This window comes from Aplidium turbinatum, chromosome 16 (assembly GCF_918807975.1).
Source record: "Aplidium turbinatum chromosome 16, kaAplTurb1.1, whole genome shotgun sequence".
NCBI lineage: Eukaryota > Metazoa > Chordata > Ascidiacea > Aplousobranchia > Polyclinidae > Aplidium > Aplidium turbinatum.
Genome location: NC_137487.1, coordinates 3,719,540 through 3,743,438, shown reverse-complemented (window position 1 = coordinate 3,743,438; position 23,899 = coordinate 3,719,540). Strand labels below are relative to the sequence as shown.

General features: G+C 36.3%; 2 long non-coding RNA genes across 3 annotated transcripts in view; both read right to left on the bottom strand.

Annotated features, from left to right (window-relative positions):
* The window catches only part of LOC145785971 (uncharacterized), a 167,884-nt gene extending 167,614 nt beyond the window's left edge, over window positions 1-270 (bottom strand). The window contains exon 1 of one of the 2 annotated variants that reach the window (XR_014291229.1): window positions 182-270. This is a non-coding gene — a long non-coding RNA (uncharacterized LOC145785971). The remainder of the gene's footprint in view (window positions 1-181) is intronic. The other variant, XR_014291228.1, reaches the window with a different exon arrangement.
* Window positions 271-5,811: 5,541 nt separating this feature from the next.
* LOC145785972 (uncharacterized) overlaps window positions 5,812-23,899 on the bottom strand; it is a 57,660-nt gene continuing 39,572 nt past the window's right edge. Inside the window, exons 2-3 of the long non-coding RNA XR_014291230.1 lie at window positions 7,162-7,352; window positions 5,812-5,859 (exon numbers count right to left, since the gene is read on the bottom strand). This is a non-coding gene — a long non-coding RNA (uncharacterized LOC145785972). The remainder of the gene's footprint in view (window positions 5,860-7,161; window positions 7,353-23,899) is intronic.

Sequence of the window (23,899 nt, the reverse complement as noted above, 5' to 3'; positions counted from 1 at the left end):
TAAGTAATAACTTTGAAACCTCTCTTCGTGTCAGCCTGAAATTTTGTTTATGGACGTTTTATAAACTTTGAACAAGGCAGAAAAATTTTGACTTTATTGACTTTTAGTTGCCCTAGTAATTAGGTAATGTGGCGTTTAAACAAATTAATACAGAAACTAATTTTAGTTAAATGTTACAAACCTTCTTCTTCTTGTTAATGCATCCGCAGACAGAAGTAGCACGGCAAAGAGCAAAGCGAACACAACCAACTTATTCATTGTTGATAGTTTTGTATTTAACTTATAACAATAGCCTGCTCGGTTTGCCACGAGTTATATAGTTAGAAGCGGAATGTTCGGGCAAAACTAACTGTCCTGTTCCTGTCACTATCATTGATATCTCGTTCACGATCACGATATCGATATCACGAATCACATATCACGATAGGAACACGATATCACGATCATTGATAAACAACAACTGCGCGGACAATTGTTGATAGTTCTGCAGGAAATATTAAAGATTGAAGATGAACAATTTATCTTGAAGCTCGTTTCAACATTTTTTGATATTGGTGAAGCATAGAACCTAATGTTGTAAATTTAGGTTTATTCTACATGTTTCTACATTATGGTTTCTTTGTTCGGCCAGTGTTTCCTTAATTGTTTTCTCTGTTCGCACCTCTTGGCTTATTCAGTGTCAGCAAAACCTAATTAATGGTCGTCTCACCTATATACTGTTACACTCTTTATTCGATTGAAAGAAAATACTAAGGTTTACTATATACATCTTTATGCTAACGTTCATCCATAACAAGTGTTCAGAGCTGTAATAAAAATCTTTTGACTACTTTTTGTGAATTAATTTCATTTTTACCCTACAATGGCCTGCTGAAACCGTATATAGATTGTACTTTCGACGGCCGCTGGGTAGCAGTAGAACCTGTCATCACACCAACCTCTGATGAAACAACATTCACTTTAATTCTTTGTCATTAACCTATGTTTTCCGAAACTCATAGACTAACATCCAGCTGTTTGACACCAAACTGGTCTTAAAGTAGCAGAATATTTTTCCAAATCTTTACTTTTTATTCATTTTTAGTTTTTGTGTTCGCTATCACTTAAAAGAGTATTGAACATTTTGAAGCAAGAATTTGCTTGAAACTACTTTTGGCATTTTTTGAATTTTCTAATTTACAAATTAATTACATTTAAAATAATGCTTATTTTTGTTAAGTTTATGTACCGTATTTACTTGATTGTAAGCCGCGCTTGATTGTAAGCCGCCCTTGATTGTAAGCCGCATGTGATAGTGTTAAAAATTTAATGTTAGCCGCCCTTGAATGTAAACCGCAAATACTGTTTACACGCAAAGCTGAAACTGTTTACTGTTAAGTACCATAAATAAAACTGACAACTCCTTTTTTTCTTTCGAATGCACGTCATAAATGTATGTGACAATTTAAAATGCACGTCACAACTTCACATTGTCGGCATCAGACAACGCAGTACGGCAAAACATCTATGGCAAAGTCGACAAGGAAAAAGGCAAAAAGAAAAAATGTAAGCCGCCTTTGATTGTAAGCCGCCCTTGAATTTAAGCCGCAATCATGATGGAAAAAAAAACTTTAGAAGCCGCGGCTTACAATCAAGTAAATACGGTAACCATTTGCAGTAGGTGCGCAGCAGCATCTTTTTAATATTCATTCGTGTATGATAGCTATTTTCTTTGAAAGTGTAGTGTTCTTTATTATTAACACAATTCAACTTTTTAACTCTTGCGATTTGACACGAATAGTCGCCTAAGTAGCAATAACGCAATGTACTAATTTTAATGTCTTGTCTCACAGACTAATGTGATAATCTTTGCCTCTAATAGATCATTATTGTGCAAAGTTCAAATTTTAAGATGGCGTCATTATGGCTTTTTATGACCTCATATTGACGTCATCATCACAATTAAATCTGAAGTCTCGTTCTATCAGACAACACTCATTGAAAAATTTCAAAAGATGTGCATAAGTTGCCTGAAATAAGCAAAATGCCTGGTGCTAAGTGATGCTTCTTAATGCCCCCACACTTCTCAAAATTATGCCAAATATTGAAAAGTTAATTTTTACTTGAGAGCTATTAGTAAGGCATTGGATCAAAGTGTTTTCAGTTAAAATAAAGGGTTCAACCGTCAGGATCACGGCTTAATGGATCAGAAGTGGGTGATTTTGACAAAAATGGAAATGTTTAGGCCTCTTGAGGCAGAATATCCCATCATCTAAGAGCAAAATAGTTGTGATTTTCTGTTTTCTCATGGTCGAAATCATGGAAAACAATGCAAGAAGCCCAAAAAATTGAAAATTTCTGATTTTTGAACTGGTCTACTGTGCATGTACATTGTACATATTGGACAATTACCAGATTATTAAATTAGATAACACTGTCCGTTCAGACACTATTTATACTTTCAGTATCAGAGTAAAAATAAACCTAGGTAGTGATCTATGCGAGTGTGATGTTGGGCCACGTTTCTGAGCTTCATATCTTATTTGCTTAATTTTTGAAATGTAACGAAGCCACTTATGCACGCTTTATTAAAGAATACAAATGGCGTATTTGAATTGAAGTAGCCTAGCTCGCACTTAGCCAACATCATATTGGTTACGAAAACAGAAAATTAGCTCGTGGTATTAGTGTTTAGGCTACTATACTTAATAAACGCTTTGTTTATTAAATAAAAACAAACGAAACAAAGTTTGGTTTGTACAGACCAAGATTTTTTCGGCAGCACAATGATTTAAAATCGATCTTGCATTATATTCTTCCAAAGTCTAGGCCTGAACTACAGCTTTGGTGCAATGTACTTGCATCGCACCTTTCCTGCAATACAACCTGGAAAAATAGAAATTCACGGAAAACCATTACGCATCATTTAATTAGATTGACATAAAACAAACATTGCAAACCTTCTTCTTCTTGTTGCCTCCGCAGACAGAAGCAGCACGGCAAAGAGCAAAGCGAACACAACCAACTTATTCATTGTTGATAGTGTTGTATTTAACTTTATGACAATATTCGACTTGCCACGATTTATACAAAAAATCATTAAAAAAATTAATTTTAATTAAAAGTTACAAACCTTCTTAATGCCTCCGCAGACAGAAGTAGCACGGCAAAGAGCAAAGCAAACACAACCAACTTATTCATTGTTGATAGTTTTGTATTTAACTTGATTAAATGATTGATTGAATGTTTATCCTCTGAGTGGGAAAGCTTCTTGCAGAGCTTAATCCTGGCAGTTTTCGTATACTTGTAGAGGCTTTAAATCACTGACGCAGGCCCGGTCACCGAGATTGACAGAGTGAAGTTTCCGATTGTTGAAGTCTTGTTGCCGGGAAACTATTCCATCCATTAGATGCCGCTGAATGGAGAGCAGTCCTTAACGTGCGTTGCTCAAGCGCACATCCCGAGAGTCGAACCAGCGCTGCTTGATCTTGAAGCTTCTACGTTCCAGAAGTGACGCACTAATCAATTGAGCTATCGGGGTGGATATTCGGTTTGGTTTGCCACGAGCTATATAGTTAGAAGCGAGATGTTTGAGGCAAAACTAATTTGTCTGTTCATATCATAAACTTTGATATCTCGCTCAAAAGCAAATCAACAACTGAATGGACATTGGTTGATCAAGGAAAGGGAACTTACTACGGATAATTGAAATCGTCCACCACGTTAGCTCAGTGGTTACGCGGCCGGCTCAAGACCACGCGGCGCTGGTTCGACTCTTGGGGTATGCGTTTGAGAAACGCACTTTCAGGACTGCTCTCCATTCAGCGGCACCTAGTGGATGGAATAATTTCCCGGCAAGATCACTTCAACAATAGAAAAACTTCACTCTGCCAATCTCGGTGACCGGCCCTGCTTTAAGAGCCTCTACAAGTATGCGAAATTACCAGGAATAACCTGTCAAGGCTTTGTCAGTTCGAAGATAAAGATTCAAAACCAACCAACCAAATGCTAACATTGGTCAGTTAACTTGGCTTTACAGTGGTTTGCATTAAAACTTCAGAAAATACCTAAATCAACCAAACCAACAAAACTAAGCAGAATTTACTCATGATTCAACAATTATAGCATTGTTGCCAAATAGATTAAATAAAATCAGAGCAACACAACGATTGACAACCAAATAATTTTCAATGATTCTTTATGAAGTTACCACCTATTCTTCTTCTTCTTCACCCATTGCATCGTAATGTAAATCAAGAGCTATGTAGCGCCCATGCACAACGTCAATTATACTCTCAACAGGCTCTCCCGTAAGATCTTAAATATCCCAAATGTAACCGAACTTTTAAAGCTAAGATTGGATTCATTAGCCATTTAAAAACACATCGTTAGCGTTTTCATTACAAAATCCATCATCCTTGAAGACGAGGGACAGCCATCATAGACATCACAACATTAGCAATATATTTTGTCGTCACCGAAACAGCTCCAATTCCTTACCAAAATTTATAAAGCGTCGCTTATATATTAATCTTCTAGTTCAGTGCTTTTCAACTTTTCTTTTTTCAACCTTTCTAATCCATAACTCTTGCAAATTAAGATTGGCGTAACAACTAACAAGCTTTTTGGATATTCTGGCATTTATAAGTTTTGGTCATTCGACAATCTCCGGACTATCAATTGAAAATTAAAAATCTCAATGTTAGCCTCAAAAAAACTAATAGCAGCAATTGCAACGACGAAAGATGAAAAAACTCTCATCACAGACTCGCAACACCAAACCGCCGTTTTGAAACATAGCATAAACTTCAGCGTAGATTCTTGCATAATTCCCACCGTACATTTTATATGCAGCGCCGAACCGAAGTTATTAAAAAAGTTTACCCAAAGACAGGGCCGTGTAAGCACCATCTTGCCCTTCCCTACCTCTCCGAAATCCACTAATGGGCTTCTATGTTTAGTGATTGCACTTAAAAATAGGACCAGAATGCCTTTAGGGCGGCACACTCTTTCTATGTGGGGAAAAATTTACATTTATCATTTCAGCAACGAGTAAACTATTTTTAACATATTATAGAATAAAATAGTTGATAGACCATGCCGACAATGCAGAAGGGAATCCATAAAAAGTTGGGAAAGGACCAGAGTTTTAACAAAGTAAAATTTATAGCATAAATGAACAATGCAATGCAAAACTTAATGTCGTAATAAATAAAACGAAAGGGGGTGTGGGGGCTTGTTCCCCAGAAAATTTTGACAAATTAGTTACAGTCTTGTTTTGGTTCCTTTTCAGGCATTTCTAGAAGCAATATTTTTTTTATCGAGATGTAAACTTTGTATGCAACCAAATCCAAATTCATCAAGTTAAAATTGGATTGGTGTAGAAGTTTTGTTTAAGATTTACGTTAGCCCACTATATTTTAATTGTTTTTTATTTACAACCACAAAAGGACTTCAATAATTTATTTCTCGAAAATTTTTATAGTGTGTTGTACCCTTTCAGTAGGCTAGAACTGCGAAAATTTTGCCTGAGGTTTCCTTATATTTCCAGATAACATTTTCACTTCATAACCTATCTCAATTAGCTAATATAACATTTTTTATCAATCCGATAAACAAGATTTTTCGCGATATCTTCAACTTTTCTAGACACATTTTGTGAATGACATGATTTTATTTTCTGTAAACACAAATTGTACATTAGTACGTTTGAAGTTTTCGTAAAAAAAATTTCGAGCAGTTTTATTAGCATAATTAGCATAATATTAGCATGTATATTTTGCTGATATATATTAATTATCAGCATAATATTCATATATTGCAAAGTGCGCAAAATGGTTTCCATGTTCTGAATCTTCTTTTCCAATGTCATTCCAATTTCTGAAAAAAATAACATAGATTGTCGTTAATTTTTAAGCTAAAGATATGTTGTTTTTTTTCAAAAGGCCATTAATTGATGGTCTGCAATTGGACTTGTTGTGCAGCTGAGAGGTGAGTGTTCTGCACGACACTTGGCGGCATCTAGCGGATGGAATAATTTACAATCCACAACAATTCGATCAATTTCGTTAACAAAGTTTGCATTAATACTTAAAAGCATCAACAAGTATGTGAAGTTGCTTGTGGGATGAAGTTTTCAAGAAGCTTTTTCGTCTCATGCTGAGCATTCCAAGAACCCATTTTTTTTTACTTGAGAGAGTAAATCTGAACTTAACTTTTTCCTTTTTACGTATATTATTGATGTGAAAGACCAGTGTTACATCATTGTGACGTAGTTATTATCTATGCTTTTGTGACGATTGAACAACATTTTATGACATTGCAGCATTTTATCAACATTTATCAAGTATATTGCTTGTTGGATCTAAAGTTTCTAAATGTACAGTTGATAAACTTGTTAGAGGCTTTCACTAACTAAACACTGTTCGAACTTTTAAGCCACGTTAGACTTTATGATTACACATTTTAAAAAATATCTCAAGCAGCGGTTTTAAAACTGTTTCATATTTAGTGAGTTATTGTCCGTCAACTTGTATTGTCCATTGGCCAAGTTGGATCACATCTAAGGATATTGAAACGTGAATCTTATTCGTACTTGCCACTCAGCAAAGGAAGGTTTCAGGTAATAATGTACTCGCTGCGCTGGCACTGGGTGCTTTGTGAGCGCTTGGAGCGGTGGTTTTTTAACCAGTGGTGCAAGCACTACAAATGGATTCGTGACGTGCTGTGATGGGATGCGAAAGTGTTGAATAATTGAGGTCAGTTATAAATTGTTGTATGGAGCCATGTTTGTTTACAAGGCTTTCTGGCAACATTGTAAATTATAGGTGGCTTCTATCTTTATTCATTCTAAGGAAGGGTGCGAGAACTGGTTATAACAAGGAAAAAGGTTACGAACCACTAGATTAGAGCAATGCGAACATGCGATGGATGGGCGAAAGTCTGTAAGATCAAGTGTTTCAAATTGTTTTGCAACGAAGAGTTTCAAAAATTATCATTGTAGTGATGTAGTGACAGATCGTAAAATGTTACTTATAAATTTTTAGTTTGACTGTTAGCACAAACCTTCAAAAGTCTACAGATTGTTACAAGCCTGGCCATATCTTGAGATATATCTGTGGTTCATTCACAAGTTGAACAGATAAATATGCAAAAATACTCATTCACTATTTCTAAACTTACAAAAACCATTTGTTGGTTAATAACCCTCAGCAGCGTCAGCATCATATTGGGCATCCTCGTCAAACAGATCTCCTTCTTCATCACCTCGGCGGCGGCATTTACGAAAACATTTGGATCGTCGTCGTATGATACAATCACGATCGTGTCTACGGCACCGTATTGACCGCATGCATCGTGCCACGCAAGACGGTCTGAAAAATTGAAGTTCAGTAATTAAGCAATGCCATCTGCATATACGGCATTTTAACAAAATAATTTTATGTAAATGCCACAAACTTCATTGTGTATAGTTTAGTAGTTAGGCAATGTGTGGTTTAAACAAATTAATAAAGAAACTAATTTTAATTAAATGTTACAAACCTTCTTCTTCTTCTTGCATCCGCAGACAGAAGTAGCACGGCAAAGAGCAAAGCGAACACAACCAACTTATTCATTGTTGATAGTTTTGTATTTAACTTTATGACAATATTCGACTTGCCACGAGTTATATAGTTACAAGTGGGATGTTCGGGGCAAAACTAACTTTCCTGTTCCTTTCATGATCATTGATAGCCTATCACGTTCAGTTAGCCAAATACAACTGCACGGACAATTGTTGATAGTTCTGGAAGAAATATTACAGATTGCACATAAACAATTTATCCGGAAGCTCGTTTCAACATATTTCGATATTGGTGAAGCATAGAACCTATTGTTGTAAATTTAGGTTTATTCTACATCTGTTTCTACATTATGGTTTCTTTTTTCTTCCAGTGTTACCTTAATTGTTTTCTCTGTTCGCACCTCTTGGCTTATTCAATGTCAGTACAACCTTATTAATGGTCGTCTCACCAATATACTATAACATTACACTCTTTATTCGATTGAAAGAAAATACTGAGAGTCACTGTATACATCTCTGTGCTAACATTTATCCATAGCAAGTGTTCAGAGCTGCAATAAAAATCTTTTGACTATTTTTTGGGCATTCATTTCATATTCAACCTACAATGGCCTGCTGAAACCGTGTAGATTGTACTTTCGACGGCCGCTGGGTAGCAGAAGAGCCTTTCATCACATCAACTTCTGGTGAAACAACATTTACTTTATTTTTTGGTCATTAACTTGTGTTCTCCGAAACTCATAGACTAACATCCAACTGTTTGAGACCAAACTGGTCTTAAGTAGAGGAATATTTTTCAAAATGTTTACGTTTTATTCAATTTTAATTTTTATGTTTGTTATCAATTAAAAAGAGTATTGAGCATTTTGAAACAAGAGTTTGATCGAAAATGCTATTGGCAGTATCTGAATTTATTAATTTACAAATTAATTGCATTTTAAAGTCATGTTGTTTTTGTTAAGTTTATGTATCAATTTACAGTTGATTCGCAGCAGCACAATTGTAACATTCATTCATGTAAGATAGCCATTTTCTTTGAAAATGTAGTGTTCTTTGTTATTTACACAATTCAATCTCCTGCAATGTGACACGAATAACCGGCCAAGTAGCAACAACGCAATGTACTAATTTTACTGTCTTGTCTCACAGACTAATGTGACTAATCACAGACTAATGTGAGATTCACCATCTTGAGTGTGTGGCTGAGATTTTCAAACTGCACACCACATTATCTATCAATGTCCTGTATACCTACCACAAGATAGACTTGTGTACCTAACAACGCTCGATGAATACACAATCCATTGGCTGCTGAGCCTGGATGTAACAACGTGATCTGTGGCGGCCTCAAACGCAAGAAGAAGAAGATGTGCTAATCTTTTGCCTTCTAATAGATCATTATTATTCAAGTTCAAATTGTAAGATGACGTCATTATGGCTTTTTATGACCTTGTAATGACGTCATCGTCACAATTAAATCTGAGGTCTCTTTCTATCAGACTAGATCCATTGATAAATTTCAAAAGATGTGTATAGCTTGCCTGAAATAAGCAAAATGCCTGGTGGTAAGTGATGCTTCTTAATGCCCCCGCACTTCTCAAAATTATGCCAAATATCGAAAAGTTACGTTTCACTTGAGAGCTATTAGTAAGGCATAAGATCAAACAGTTTTCAGTTAAAATAAAGGGTTCATCCGTCAGGATTACGGCTTAATAGATCAGAAGTGGGTGATTTTTGAACATTTTCAAAAATTTGCTGGATTTTTGAAATGTAACGAAGTCACTATGCACGTTTTAATAAATACAAATGGCGTATTTGAAGTGAAGTAGCCTAACTCACACTTAGCCAACATCATAATGGTTACGAAAACAGGAAATTAGCACGTGGTATTAGTGTTTAATACTTAATAAACACTTTATTCATTAAACAAAACACAAACCAAAGTTTGTTTTGCCCGAACCTGAATTTTTTTCGGCAACACAAGGATTTAAAATCCACCTTGCATTATATTTTTCCAAGGTCTAGGCCTGAGCTACAGCTTTGGTGCAGTGCATCGTACCTTTCCTTTGTTGGTATGATTGTAGCCTAACAGTGGCCTATGGCCAAAGAAATAATAATGTAAAAAATCACATGGGGAGAATTACAAGAAACAAAAACGCAAAGATGGATCTGCAACATCAAATAGCGTTGATATGGTTCAGCTACTTTTTTTTGGCCCAAGATGATTTTTGAGGCCAGTAACTTTTTCAAGGGGCCCGGGAACTTAAACTACCACAGCATATTGTTTAGATATAATACGTTTTTTGTAGACTTGTCTTGATTTAAGATCCGAAGATCTCATTGTTACTGGGTCCAAATTATCCTCTCAACGGCCCTGGCAACAACAGGCCACAAGAGATCCAGTACACCAGCTCAGGCACTCTATATGCCAACCTGGCTTGCCAAAAGCAGAGGATGTCCTACGACTCGATTAACCGTCTACGTTGGTTTGGACGTGTTGAGAGGAGAGCAAGGGATGGATTAACCATTGCCGAGATGTAGGCTACTAGTTCTTAGCACGAAGGCCCAATGAATGAATCAAGGTTCAAATTTCAGTTCATGTTTAAAGTTAATTTTTCACTAATGTGTGTAAAGAGGTAATTAAGTTGGTTACAAATTTGTTCAGGATTTCCGTAGGAATTGTTTTTGTACGATAAGTTCATTAAAAAGAGCATTTTTTTTTCAAGAATTTGGATTACATTTCCTTGTTTTTGATGAATCGTGTTTTTGTTCTTTGAAGTGCTGCTTTATAATATTTGTTTGAAGTGCTGCTTTATAATATTTGTTTGAAGTGCTGCTTTATAATATTTGTTTGAAGTGCTGCTTTATAATATTTGTTTGAAGTGCTGCTTTATAATATTTGTTTGAAGTGCTGCTTTATAATATTTGTTTGAAGCGCTGCTTTATAATATTTGTTTGAAGTGCTGCTTTATAATATTTCTTTGAAGTGCTGCTTTATAATATTTGTTTGATAAGTGCTGCTTTATAATATTTGTTTGAAGTGCTGCTTTATGATATATAATAATATTAGGACCTGGAATGGTTTCATGGAAGCGTGGAACTAAGAAAACACGAGTATTCTTTAATGCTAATTTGTTCAGATTTAAGCCTATGTTGTTTGGAAGCTCCAGGCTCCAAATTGTCATCTCAAAGGATTTGATGGTGAGAGGCACAGTTTGGGTTCTTTAAATTACGTCGACGTATTATCTACAGCAATTCCAACCTTGTTCATTTAACTGCCATCGTCCTGATATGATAACGCTGCCCATGTATCCACCTCAATCAACCATCTAAGTAGGTGTTCCAGCAATTGACTTCAAAGCACCCGTTTGTTTCAACTGAGATCCAACTGCTAAACTCATCCACTAGGCTTCGTTTCATTAGAACATTTCTTCCAGCTTTCCAGTGTGGTCAGGGAACGTCGTGAAGCTGGGGTAGTAAAAAAATTGACCCTCGGCCCCAGCAGCTAAAATGGCAAATAAAAAATTATAAATGAGCGATAGCTTGCTTGCAGCCGGCATTGATGTCTATAGGTGACAGCACACTTTGCGACTTCATGGCTTTAGCACCACCTTTCATAGCCTTCATCTCAATTCGATAAAGTTGAAATGCTGTTTGCTACCAATTAGTCGCTCCAACTTCATCATTCACAGAAAGGATTGGTGGTTTCAAGTATTACTAGTTTTCAATGCAAAATCAAAACAATTCAAAGTAGTTTTTATTCAAAAAACAAATATAGTATTGCGCCCCTCAAAGAAGTCTTACGTTGGCCACTGCCCCTGTCTTTACCAAATTAAGATTAATGTTTATTTGCAATATTGTTTTGTTTGCTTTTTAATCTGCCTTGCAGTAGACACATCAGGTATAACCATTGCAAACATATTGTCACAATAGTTACAATATGTTGTAACATAAAAAAGAAAAGTAAATATCAGATTTGTCTGGTACAGTGGTGTCAGTGATAAAGAAAAATATGTCAGAGTATGAAATGTCAGAGTGCTTGCTAAGTTGTATGATAAGATTAGCCTGATTAAATTATGCACGCAATAAAAGCATACGAATTGCGTGTTTCAAGTCAATTACAGTAACTTACACTTAACTTCGCGATGGTTACGGAAACAGGAAATCAGCACTCGCTCGATGAAGCACACGCTATAAGTTTTTACCACTTAAAAAGTCCGTCTTTGAAGCAGAAACATCCGCAATGAAAGTTTGTTTTGTACAGACGGAAACTGTTTTTGGCGGACGCTGTTTTGAAATCAAATTTGTGTCATAGTTTTCGAATGCTTTATTGCGTCTGTGTGACATTTGACCCTATACTTTGAAACTCCATGTTTTTGGCAGCCGATTTTAGCACGAATTGACAGAGATACCCACTGGTGTTTCGCCCATCAGGCTGGGCTCATCAGTACCGCACCACCAGGCTACAGTACTTTCGACTCGCAAACCAGCTTTTAATTACCGCTCTGCATTTCACTGGCGTCTTGTCCAAGTTTCAGCTTGCTTCAATTTCCACCGTTTTTTGGGACAACTCGCGTTTGAACATGATGAACTTGGCTTAATTCTTGGGGGTTTGAACTGCTGACACAGGGCCGGTTACCGAGATTGATAGAGTGAAGTTTCCGATTGTCAAAATCTTGTTGCTTGTTAAATATTCTATCCACTAGATGCCGCTACAACAGAATGCATTATGTAATTTTAGTTATAAGGCATAACCTCAATTGTCAGCATAGCGCTCTAAGAGCAAAAAAAAAACGCAGTCATAACTACTTTTAACTTATGGGTAACTTTACAAAAACGTGACAACATGCGGCCATTTCCAATAAAATGATAGTGAGTGCGTAATCAAAATTGTTAAAGTTGTTAAAAATCGAAATTGTTAAAATTAATAGCAAGTTGAAATTTATTTCAAAGCTCTATCAGTGAGATGCCTGTGGTCGAGGTTTCTCTGATACTATCGTTTCTACATTCAATTTCAATGTTAGTGGTAGCAAGTCGGAGACTATCTTCCAGTGTTTCGTCTATCGTTCGATTTCTGTATTTAGACTTGACTTGCTGAATTCTAGAAAATGTACTCTCACACATGTATGATTGTATGTGCTTCCAAACATTGAGTGCATTTAATGCAAAAACTTTCAGTTTGGGAAATCTATCCTTGCGGACTAATTTCCAGAAGCACTCTGAGGTTTCATTTTGCCCCTGCAAATTTAGGTTTAACACATTCATGTGCATTGCCATGTCTGTAAGGCAAAGCAAGATTGCACAGGAAGTTTAAGTACATAAGGTACATATCAGTCTTTCACACTAGGTATATATCAGCCTTTAAGAAGCCCAGTTGTACTGACGAGACCTGATAGGTTGAAACAGTATAGGCCCTGCTGTCTACAACTTTGAATTAAATTTTTGACACTTTTTGTCCAAATGCTATACTTGTTCTAATTAAAATTACTTTCTGTAACATAAGTACAAATTAAATCAATACTTTGAAAGCTCGCGGGCCGCAAAAATTCTATCCGCGGGCCTGTAGTTGTACCACGCTGCCCTAAACAACGAAGAACCCTCGCAGAGCCTTTTACTTTAACCCTATTTCCTGTGACGTTTTTTGACCAGTTGACCTGCGGACGGGTGGGTCGGTTCGACACTACCACTTTGAGCTCGTGTAATTCCAAAACTACACAAGATAGATCAATCAAATTTTCACATGATGCAGATAATTTATCTGACAATACATCATCGAAAATCTTTTGCAATCTGTTCAACAGCACAACTTTAAAAATCAAATAATTTGATGGTTGGTCATATTTTTTTATTTGATTTGAGAAATTTCTTCTTAATTACCTTATGGTTGAGTGTGACGGGCCAGTTTTATTGTGTTCGGTTTTAATCTTTTACGCGTAGACGTCGTCCACGCTTCAATGAAATCGTAATTGGTGTCCGACTTGCGTTGCTTGTTGTTTTGCCGGAGGCATTATAAAAATCTTTTGTTTTGTCTCAACAATTGCTGAGAATGAGACAAAATCACCGCAAAAAACTGTTTCAAGTTATTTTTGAGCCACATGTTATAGTCTACACTTTTTCAAACGTACTGTCATCACTTGATATTATAACTAAATCAAGCAATGAGCTTCAGTGACAATTGTGTTTAGTTCAGTTTTCACACTCACACTGTCCAATCTGGTTATACATGATCAAGAAGCACTTTGTATTTTGCAACATATCCCAGGGAGCTATTCATTCGTTTTCAACATTGTTTCAACGTCTAGAGACGTTGAATTGATGTAAAAAGTGTCTGATTTGCTGCTTGGTTAGCGATTGAATACAGAAAAGTAAGGTAGCCTATTGCTGTCACATGGTATTTGAACAACAACCTATCCAAAGGTAGTTACTTGCTTCGATAGGAGCTCGTTCTAACTAAAGCCTTCATGCACTTCAAAAACAAAAAGCGTCTAAAACTCCTGACCGATAAACTACGTCACGATGCATTACAAAAGTGATATGTTTCCATACTTACCAACAATAATCACTTTGAACGAACTAATTTTGCAAACAGTTTAGATAAAGTGTAGTGATAATAATCGTTGTCAAATCGTGTTGGTAGGCTATAAAAGAGGTCGTTTGCGCATTGCCAAATGGAACTCCCGTTCTGCGTGACAAACTCAAAGTCGTGGCATAACGATACGAAAAATAATTACATTCAGCAAGATATCAAATCCGGCAAAAAAATCTTTTTTAGGCTGATTGCTATCGTCGTACAAAAACATCACTAAAGTTTTTACTTTTTCCTTCTGCGAAATTGAAGGTTGTTGATATTTAAAAATGCACGTTTGTGTGTGAACGATTGAAATTGCTTTTTTCATGTTGTCAACTAGATTTGCATGAAAACGTTTTCTACATTTTTTCTAATTTGTTAGTCATGCATTTTGGTGCAAGCTATTTCTTACGCATTAGAAGGTTTTTTTCTCTTCAACTTTTGAAATAGCATTTTATCTGCAGTTTACGGTTGATGGCATTAATGTAAAAGCCAAATTTTGCAATTGATACACACACGAAAACAACAGGCCCATACACTACTGCTGGCTGATAGACCACGTCACAATACATCATAATAATGTTTTTCCGAACCAAAGACCCAGAAAACCAATTTTGTTATATGTTAGTTCTGACGTCTGCAGATGTTGAACCAATGACAAAAAGTGATTTGTTGATTTGAAACAAAGTGATTGCTGTTCCCAACGTGCAAACATTTTGATATATCACTGGGTAGGCTCACACTGAAGTTGTTTTGTGTAAAGTCTTGCTTGTGAAAAAGTCGAAGTAAAAACACCACAAGAAGTAAGTTATATTTACAAGTATTATAGTCGTAAATGAACCACAGTTTTTAGAAAAAAAAATGGTTTCGCAATCGCACAATCAATACTCGTAGTCCCCCGGCAGGCTACATTTTTGTCATAGAATTAGGTGAACTATTTTATTGTGGAATTCTATTGTGATGTTTTGTCGATCACTGACCCATAGTGACCTTTAATTACGCAATCCTTTATTGCGAAACCTACTACTAAAAGTTTCTGCATACGTGCGATTCTCGAAACTTTTCTGACTTGTTGACTAGAAGAATGAGTTCTTGTGATGTAGTATTACCCAATAGCCTCTGGAAGCTTCTGGTCAAGCAAAACTGTTATAAATAGACGCTTGATTAGAGTTGTGAATTATGGGGATTAGAAGTTGTAACGAAAGTATGTTGAAGACGATTGTAGAATTCTAGCCGATATTGAATAGATTGTGAAAGTGTAAGTTGTTGTCAATTGTACAGTAGCTGATACAAGTAGTAGTGTATATTTATTTTAGAATCGACGAAGACGTTTACTTTTCAATAATTTGTTTTCATTACGTGTTGGAAGTGGTGAACCATTCGTCAGTTCAAGCATTTCATCTATCATTTCACAAGTAGAACTACTCGACCATTTATCTGACTGTTTAACGTTTAATATTCCAATAAACTACGTCATCAAACTTTCTAAAGTCCTTTTTCGTGTAAGAGACAGGGCCCGATTAACCATGAGGCACACGAGGCACAGGCCTCAGGTCTTCTGCTTTTGGAGGCCTTCAAATTTTAGTGTTAAATGTTGTACAAAGTACATTGTACACAATGCTTCTGTTATTTCACTTTTAATGTACAATTTCATGCTAGCATACACTGAGATGCCATCCGAGGCATAATATTATATGGATGCAACCTATTTTATCTCCTGAACACTTCGTCCCCCGATTTCTTACCCTGAAAAGATAGAGAGAAAAAATAGAACAAAGCCGAAGTCGCTGATCGGAGTTTCCGCAAACATTTTAAATTTATTCGTTTGAAAAGATCGAGAGAAGAAATAAAACAAAGCCGAATTCGCTGATCGGAGTTTCCGCAAACATTTTAACACTGTCATTAGCCTACGTTGGGTTAACAATGCCACTACAGCTAGAAAACTCCAATGCAATTGCGACCACTGTCTTTCTTCTTTCCTCTTACGGTAGGCCACGTCACAATGAGCAAAAGTCATTCATAGGGGCTGTCATGCAATACGGCCCACGATTCACGTTTTCATTGAAACAACGCATTTTCGAATAGCGAAAGAAGGAAGACATGGTTAGAGTAAGCCAAACAACAAGATTAAAACTGCAGTCTAGCATTGAGAGGAAGAAAGTAAAGTTCGGTTAATTTTGAAATGTTTGCGGCAACTCTGATCAGCGACTTTGTTTTTTTTGAAATGTTTGCGAAAACTCCGTTCAGCGTCCAGCGACTTGTAGGTGCTGATAGTTAACGATAAAAAAGCTCAAAGAGTAAGCTATCAGTCCACACTAGCAAATTACACTGCAATCAACTCTAATAAAGTCTATTATGATAAGACCTCCTTCAGCGCTGCATATAAAATCAACAGTTGGAATTTTGGGAGGAATTGCGTCGAAACAATGGAACTACGGCCGAACTACTAATGCCTAATACCGTTTTTTTTTAAACGTTGGTTTGGTGCTAAGTTAACAAATGTAACGAGAAATTTTGTCCATTTATCGTCTTCACAATTCATAGCCTGCAGTTAATTTTTCATAGGGCTAATTGACAGATTTTTTTTCTTGGTTTTGACCTGTTTTCTGAGCTGTCGAAACCTTCCTTTTTTCTGCATGTTATAATAACAATTAATAAAATTACCTTCAAACTAGGGACGGTACATTACGGGACGCGCAACTCCGCTGTTCCTTCAACATTAGAAGGGTCAATTGCCAATTTGACATTTTTTTACGCTTTGCTGCAGGCTTGCTTTCAACTAAAAACCTCTTATTACTTTAAAACCAACTTAACTCTTCTTATATATCCCATAAAAAGTAAAATATTTTGTAAATTAGAAAAAAACGTAACCCTTCTAGTGTTGCGGATAAGCCAAAAGCGGATGAAGTTTCGCATCCCTATGATCTACAACCCCTACTTCAAACGCCACTTTTAGCTTGCTATCAATCCGATTTCATAACAGGTTTTCAGTTCACAGTGGAAACAATACAAGAATAATATTTGACAGATGACAAAAAGGTTTTGGTGTGAAACATGCAACATTGCGCGTAGCAGTTGAAAAACAAACGATTATTTGGATGAATAGTCGACATTATTGGCATAGGTGGCAAGGAAAAAAAAAGTAAGTTGTCGTTTCAAGGATGGATGTGACCACAAGGCAGTTTCGAAGTCCCGTTGCGAGCGGCATCAATTGTCGAAAGCGCGTCTCAGTGCGGCGTCTTTTTTTTTCGTTCTTTGCTCGATTAATTTCAATCAGCTCCAGCGCTTCACCTGTTGGAGCTAGTGAAAAAAGGCATAGAAAATTTGTTCAGTGTTAAACGTAGTTTATGATTTTACACTTTCTAATGATTCTAGATTCTAATGAGTTATCATGAATATGACGTTGACAATGACGTCACAATTCCAATTTTATTGGTATTGCGACTTGATCAACCACTCGAAACTAATTTGTTTTAAACAGCAATGTACATTGCAGCAGTGAAACCTTGCTGAATGGTTGCTCAGATTGTATCGGTTTCTTTTCAGAGTAAATGGAGCATGACTTTGACAAAACATAGAAATCATTTCTTAGTTTATTTCGGTTCGGAAGAGGAGTAAACTAAACAAGAAAAATAGAACTATCCGAAAAAGTAATAAATTTTAGAAAAAACTTTTGAAGCATTTGATTGCCAATTAATCTAATTAAAGAAATAAAACAAAGTAACTTCAGCGGGTTCGACATGATGTATTACCAGTGATGGGCATTATCGGCGATAATTCATCGGCGATAATTATCGGCGATAAATTTTTATCGCTTATCGTTATCGCTCAATTATTTTTTCAGTTATCGTTTATCGTTATCGCCAAAGGCAATATTTGATTATCGCCGATAATTAATCGCCGATAAATTTTATTTCGGATCAACGCACAGGTGGAAAGACCATGAAAAGTAATATTTTTACTAGCCACCTAGTTAATGATACTAAAATTAAAATCAGTTCTTCATCAGTGCCTGAAGTGTGTGTGCACAGGTCGTTATCAGGGAAGGGGGCACGCCCCCCTGCAGCGACGGCCCTGACAACACAATAATTTTTAGAGTTGCAAATTGCAATGCATGCAACATACGAGGCCGCTTTTACATCGGAAACATTGTCTTTCGCGCCACCTCACGATCAACTATTTTATTCTTGTGTTTTCTTGCTTCGTTGGAAGTGTTAGTTTTTAGTAATTGTCGTAAAAAAATAAAATCTCTCGTCAAAACATGAAACTTACTGTTTTAAGCGCATTAAATCTTTAGATGAGTAGATTAACTAAAATTGCAAGAACTTGCCTTGAGACGTGCGGTTACGTCACAAACACAGAATAAAAGACAAAATTTACACACAATAACAACACAAGATCGGTTATAGACTGTAAGATCGATTTTTTTCTAGCTTGGCGATATAACTTTAATCCAAAAATAATAACCGAATGCATAAGTGCTATTTAACTTAAAAAGTTAACCCATTTGTGCCTAAAGTGAAAGTACTTAAAAAAATTTTCGGAAAATTTAAATATTGCATAATTATGACCTAAAAAACATAATAATAATTATAATCATGCTTTTATTTGCGCCCATTGCGATAACATACAGTACACTGCGATCACAGATGCGATACAACAGACGACAGGAAGCAGCGAAGTGACATATAGTCTTCGAGTCAACTGCTCCCCTTATTTTGGCTTGCCTTTATGTGTCTTTCGCTGAGACACAGCCGCGTGCTCTGGACCGGTGTCGAACCCACGTCCTTTCAAACGTCGCGCAGACGTTCTCACCACTCGGCTACGCAGCCGACTTATCACATATCACAATTATTTTTTTCCTAATTGTGTTTGTACTTTTTGAGAAAAAAGCCGTCCTATATATAAGACGCTAGACAAATCCGTTATCAAATTTCACAAGTTTCTTGTGCGTAATGCTTAAGCGTTATTACATTTTACTTATCGCTCAAAGTGATAAATGGGAAATGTCTTGTTCATGTCTTGTCATGTCATTATTGTCATCGAGCATTTTATTGAAATGAAAGTTAAAAAAATATGAAGATGAAAATTAGCAAAGTAACACAACATCACTGAAACAAGTCATTGCGGAATATGATATTGCTTGAAGCATTTAACATGCAGACCGACATCACATTTTTTGCATCTTGTAGTAGTTTTTGCATGACAATAGGCGCATCGAGTTGCGTGGTAAAATTATGCTAAATACAGTATAACCTTTCTCATTTACTGTAGCCTACCTATGCGACATAGCCTACCCCAATCAAATATTTTTATTCCCACTAATACAGTGCCTACATTGTAATTCTTATCGCAACAACTCAGCGTTCTGCCATTGCTTTAATGATGGTGTTCACAAAGAAAACAAAAAAAATTATCAGTAAATTACGATAATCATGTTATTGTTCTTAAACAAACACGACTAATTTGACAAGCTTGATGGATTTCACAGTATGCACATTTTTACTACCAATGACGCTTAAGATTACTGATAAATTTTCAAGCATTTTGCGTTTTTGGGAAAATTTTCAATCATTGCTGACTTTGCTGTAAACAGCCCTTTAAGCAGAAAGCAAAACACAAAGTTTGGAATTTTTTATGGTATTTTCGTTTGATTTAATTATTTTGCCTACTGCATGTAGGCTAAGCGGCAGTGTAACTCAATTGATAAAAGCATCCAACTGGTACCTGAAGGTATAATTATAAGCACGGCGGTTACCTCAGTGGTTTGATTCTGGATCAAGAGGTTGAAGATTCGATACCCACTGCCGCTATTGCGATTTTATTTATGCATAACTTACAAAAAGTTTGGTCCCTTTACAGTATATTATGTTCGATTTTTCGGCATGTTGATGAAAACAGTTCGTGCTGCATGGGATGGTGCAGCGCTAATCAAGAAAAAAAATTATCGTTATCTGACATTATCGGCGATAATTTATCGTTTATCGTTATCGCTAACCTTTTTTTTGATTTATCGTTTATCGTTATCGCTTTAGGCATTTTTCGTTTATCGATTATCGTTATCGCTTAACTGAAAAATGAGTTATCGCGCCCAACACTGTGTATTACATACACAAATATAACATAATTAAAAATAAACTCTAACGTTTTCGACACGTACATGTGTCCTCATCAGGAATTACATATCTGCAATATAAATAAAATGAAAATTGTAAGGTAAATTTGACTTTGCACTATAACTGTAACTGTATACTAACGACACTCCAGACTGAAAAGCACAAACTGAACGAGTGACACAGGAATAATTGCAAGTAAATTATACGGTGGAAAACAGATCACATGAGGTGTAAACTACAGGCATTTGACAAACAATTACAACACACACAAGAGGAACGATAAACCACAGGCGAATAACTGCCGGTTGAGAGAAGGATTATTACGCTTGATTCTTAAGGCTTCCATGATCTTAGGCTGAAATTCAGATTTGCCTCGAGAGATGATTTTAAATTGGTCGATCGAGACATTGTCAGTGCACGTTTCATAAGAATCCATGTGTTCTTTAATTGCACTTTTGGTTGTCAAGTTTGGGTTTCAGTGCTCCCCGGCCCTTGTCAACAAATGTCTGGTTGACATACCAATGTATGTCTGTGAAACGTGCACTGACAATGTCTCGATCGACCAATTTAAACTCATCTCTTGAGGCAGATCTGAATTTCAGACTAAGATCATGGAAGCCTTAAGAATCAAACGTAATAATCCGTCTCTCAACCGGCAGTTATTTGCCTGTGGCCAAGGCCTATGAGAGGGAGGTTCCTCAAGGGTACGGCGTACCCTTGAGGGCCCAAGCCTGGGTTTGTTGGGGGGCCCGAAATTGTGGTTTTATAGTTTAACGGTGAATTGTTTGGTTTAAACCATCTTAAACGACTAAATTCAAGCATAAAAGTTGTTAGTCTTTATTCCTGGGGGCCCGTAATGCAGCAAAAGGGCCCAGAAAGGTAATTGAGTGCATTGAAAGCAAATTAGGGGCCCAAAGTGGTAGTTTAGTGCTTTACGTGCAAAAATGTTCTGTTAAAAGCACCCTTGAGCCTTGGTAGAGAGCTTGACTTGTACCAGATACATGTAACACTCAGTAATGTTAACGGATTTACCATTTTTTATTAAACACACAAAAAAAATAAGAAAAAAACTACTAAATCCAATGTTTTCGACACCACATAGTGTACTCATCAAGAGTAATTATAGGCTACATCAAAGAGAAATAAATAAATGAATTTGAAAATTTTACATTAAAGCTGTACATACAAGCGATACCTCTCAACAGCAGCATCAACAACTGACACACGAATTCAATGCAGGATACACAAATTGGCAAGGGACAGATCACATGATTTGCATAACACAAAACACTAAATAATAGTTTTATTGCAGCCTGATACTATTATTGTGCACAGATGTCCAATTCTGCAGTAAAATGTTGTATGGTGTACAATACGCCTAAGCAAACATCTCGCGTTTTGCCTAAGACGAAGGGCGCCCGGAGTGAGAGGGGGCCGGAATGACTCTTCGTACCCCTAGTGAAATTTTTTCTCAGAGGCCCTGCCTGTGGTTCATCGTTCCTCTTGTGTGTGTTCTAATTGTTTGTCAAATGCCTGTAGTTTACACCTCATGTGATCTGTTTTCCACCGTACAATTTACTTGTTATCATTCCTATGTCACTCGTTCAGTTTGTGCTTTTCAGTCTGGTGTGTCGTTAGTATACAGTTAAAGTTATAGTGCAAAGTCAAATTTACCTTACAATTTTCATTTTATGTATATAGCAAATATGTAATTCCTGATGAGGACACACGTACGTGTCGAAAACGTTAGAGTTTATTTTTAATTATGTCATAATTGTGTATGTAATACATCATGTTAAACCCGCTGAAGTTACTTTGTTTTATTTCTCTATGGTTCAACAAACCAAACTCTCTACCAAAGCTTAATCTAATTAAGAAAGCGAATATTGAAATATTTAAAATACAGTAATGTAGACCGAAGCACCAAGTTATAGCTAGAACATTCACATTATGAATGTTAGCAGTGGATGGATTTTTATTTTCCGCTTTGCCGTACGCACACATGACACATATGCGTGTCATTCGCACTATAACAGACATTCGCGCATGACACACATGTGTGTCATTCGCACATAACGGGTGATAAAATGTCGCACAAATGCAATAAAACCTTCGAAAATTATGAAACAAGATGGATTTCAAAACAATGGCCGGACAAAAAAAGTTTCCGTCTGTACAAAAAAAAAAATCGTTACGGATGTTTCTGTTTCAAAGGCTGACTTTTTAAGTGGTAAAAAGTTATGGCGTGTGCTAATTTCCTGTTTCGGTAACCATTTTTTTAAAGTTTGGCTTTAATGACTGCTAAGAAATTGTCAGAGACCGCAGCAATTTCATCCAAGCATGTAAAAATAACCATAGCAGCTAAATATTAAGGGCTTTACTATGTAGTAAAACTTACACAGCGTGCTAATTTCCTATTTCCGTAAACATCACAAAGCAAGTGTGAGTTACTTTACTTGAAATACTCCATCCGCATGCTATTTTATGGCGTGCATGAATTTTTGTAGGCAATTACGAACACATTAGAGTCGTTTTCTGGAAGACAACCTTGTGGACCTTCAGCAAACTTTGGAGCATATTGTATCCAATAACTTACAACCTGGAAAAATATAAACTCAAGGAAAACAATTACGCATCATTTAATCAGATTGACATAAAACAAACATCTTTTAAACATTACAAACTTTCTTGTCTTTGATGCCTCTACAGACAAAAGTAGCGCAGCAATGAGCAAAGCGAACACAACCAACTTATTCAATTGATAGTTTAGTACCTAACTTTATGACAATATTCGGCTTGATATGAGCTATATAGTTAAACTATGACACAAGATGGATTTTGAAACAATGCTCATTCAAAAAAGGTTTCTGTCTGTACAAAACAAACTTTTGTTTCGGATGTTTTCACGGGCTTACTATGTGGTAAATACTTATGGCGTGTGCTAATTTCCTGTTTCCCTAATCAGTAGGGTGTACCATTTTGCAAAAAGTTTTTAGAAATTAGTGCGGCTATGTATCACGAGTTTCCACTTTTGTTAAAAAGTATTTTGATAGAGTTTCAAAATTTTCCCATCAAAACTGTGATTCTGCCGCCATGTTGAAAAAATGGCGATCAGATATGATATCATGAAGATCTACAGCCTTAAACTGGCGCAATATGATCATGTAATATGTCGATTACGGGGTTTTCGGAGTCACAGAACACGAATCTGAAGTCAAAAACGCTCTACGGCAACAATTTTGTAAAGTGAATTTTGACACATAGATGTGACCACACTGCTTTGGACTGCAGATTTACATGAAAAGAGCATCTTATTGTCATTTTAACCTTAAAATGCATGTACTGTATGCAAAAACTTTTCTAGTCGGTGTGATTATATCAATCAATATGAGGGAAAAATGAACATGTACTTTCTCGTGTAGCCTACTTCAGATCCAATAAAAATCTACTAACTAGTCTACAGTAGCCTGTATATTTAGTTGCTAACCTATAGGCTACCCACTTACTAACTAATGGGCAGCAACCGAGTACCCCACGGCAGACCAAAAGGTTCGAAAAACAGAAGTAAACTCTCCCAACTGGGTAAATGCCTTACTTCTACACGACGATAATCATCATTAGCTACAGTGACTCGAAGAGTAACTAGTGATCCTACCCAAGTTACAAGATTCA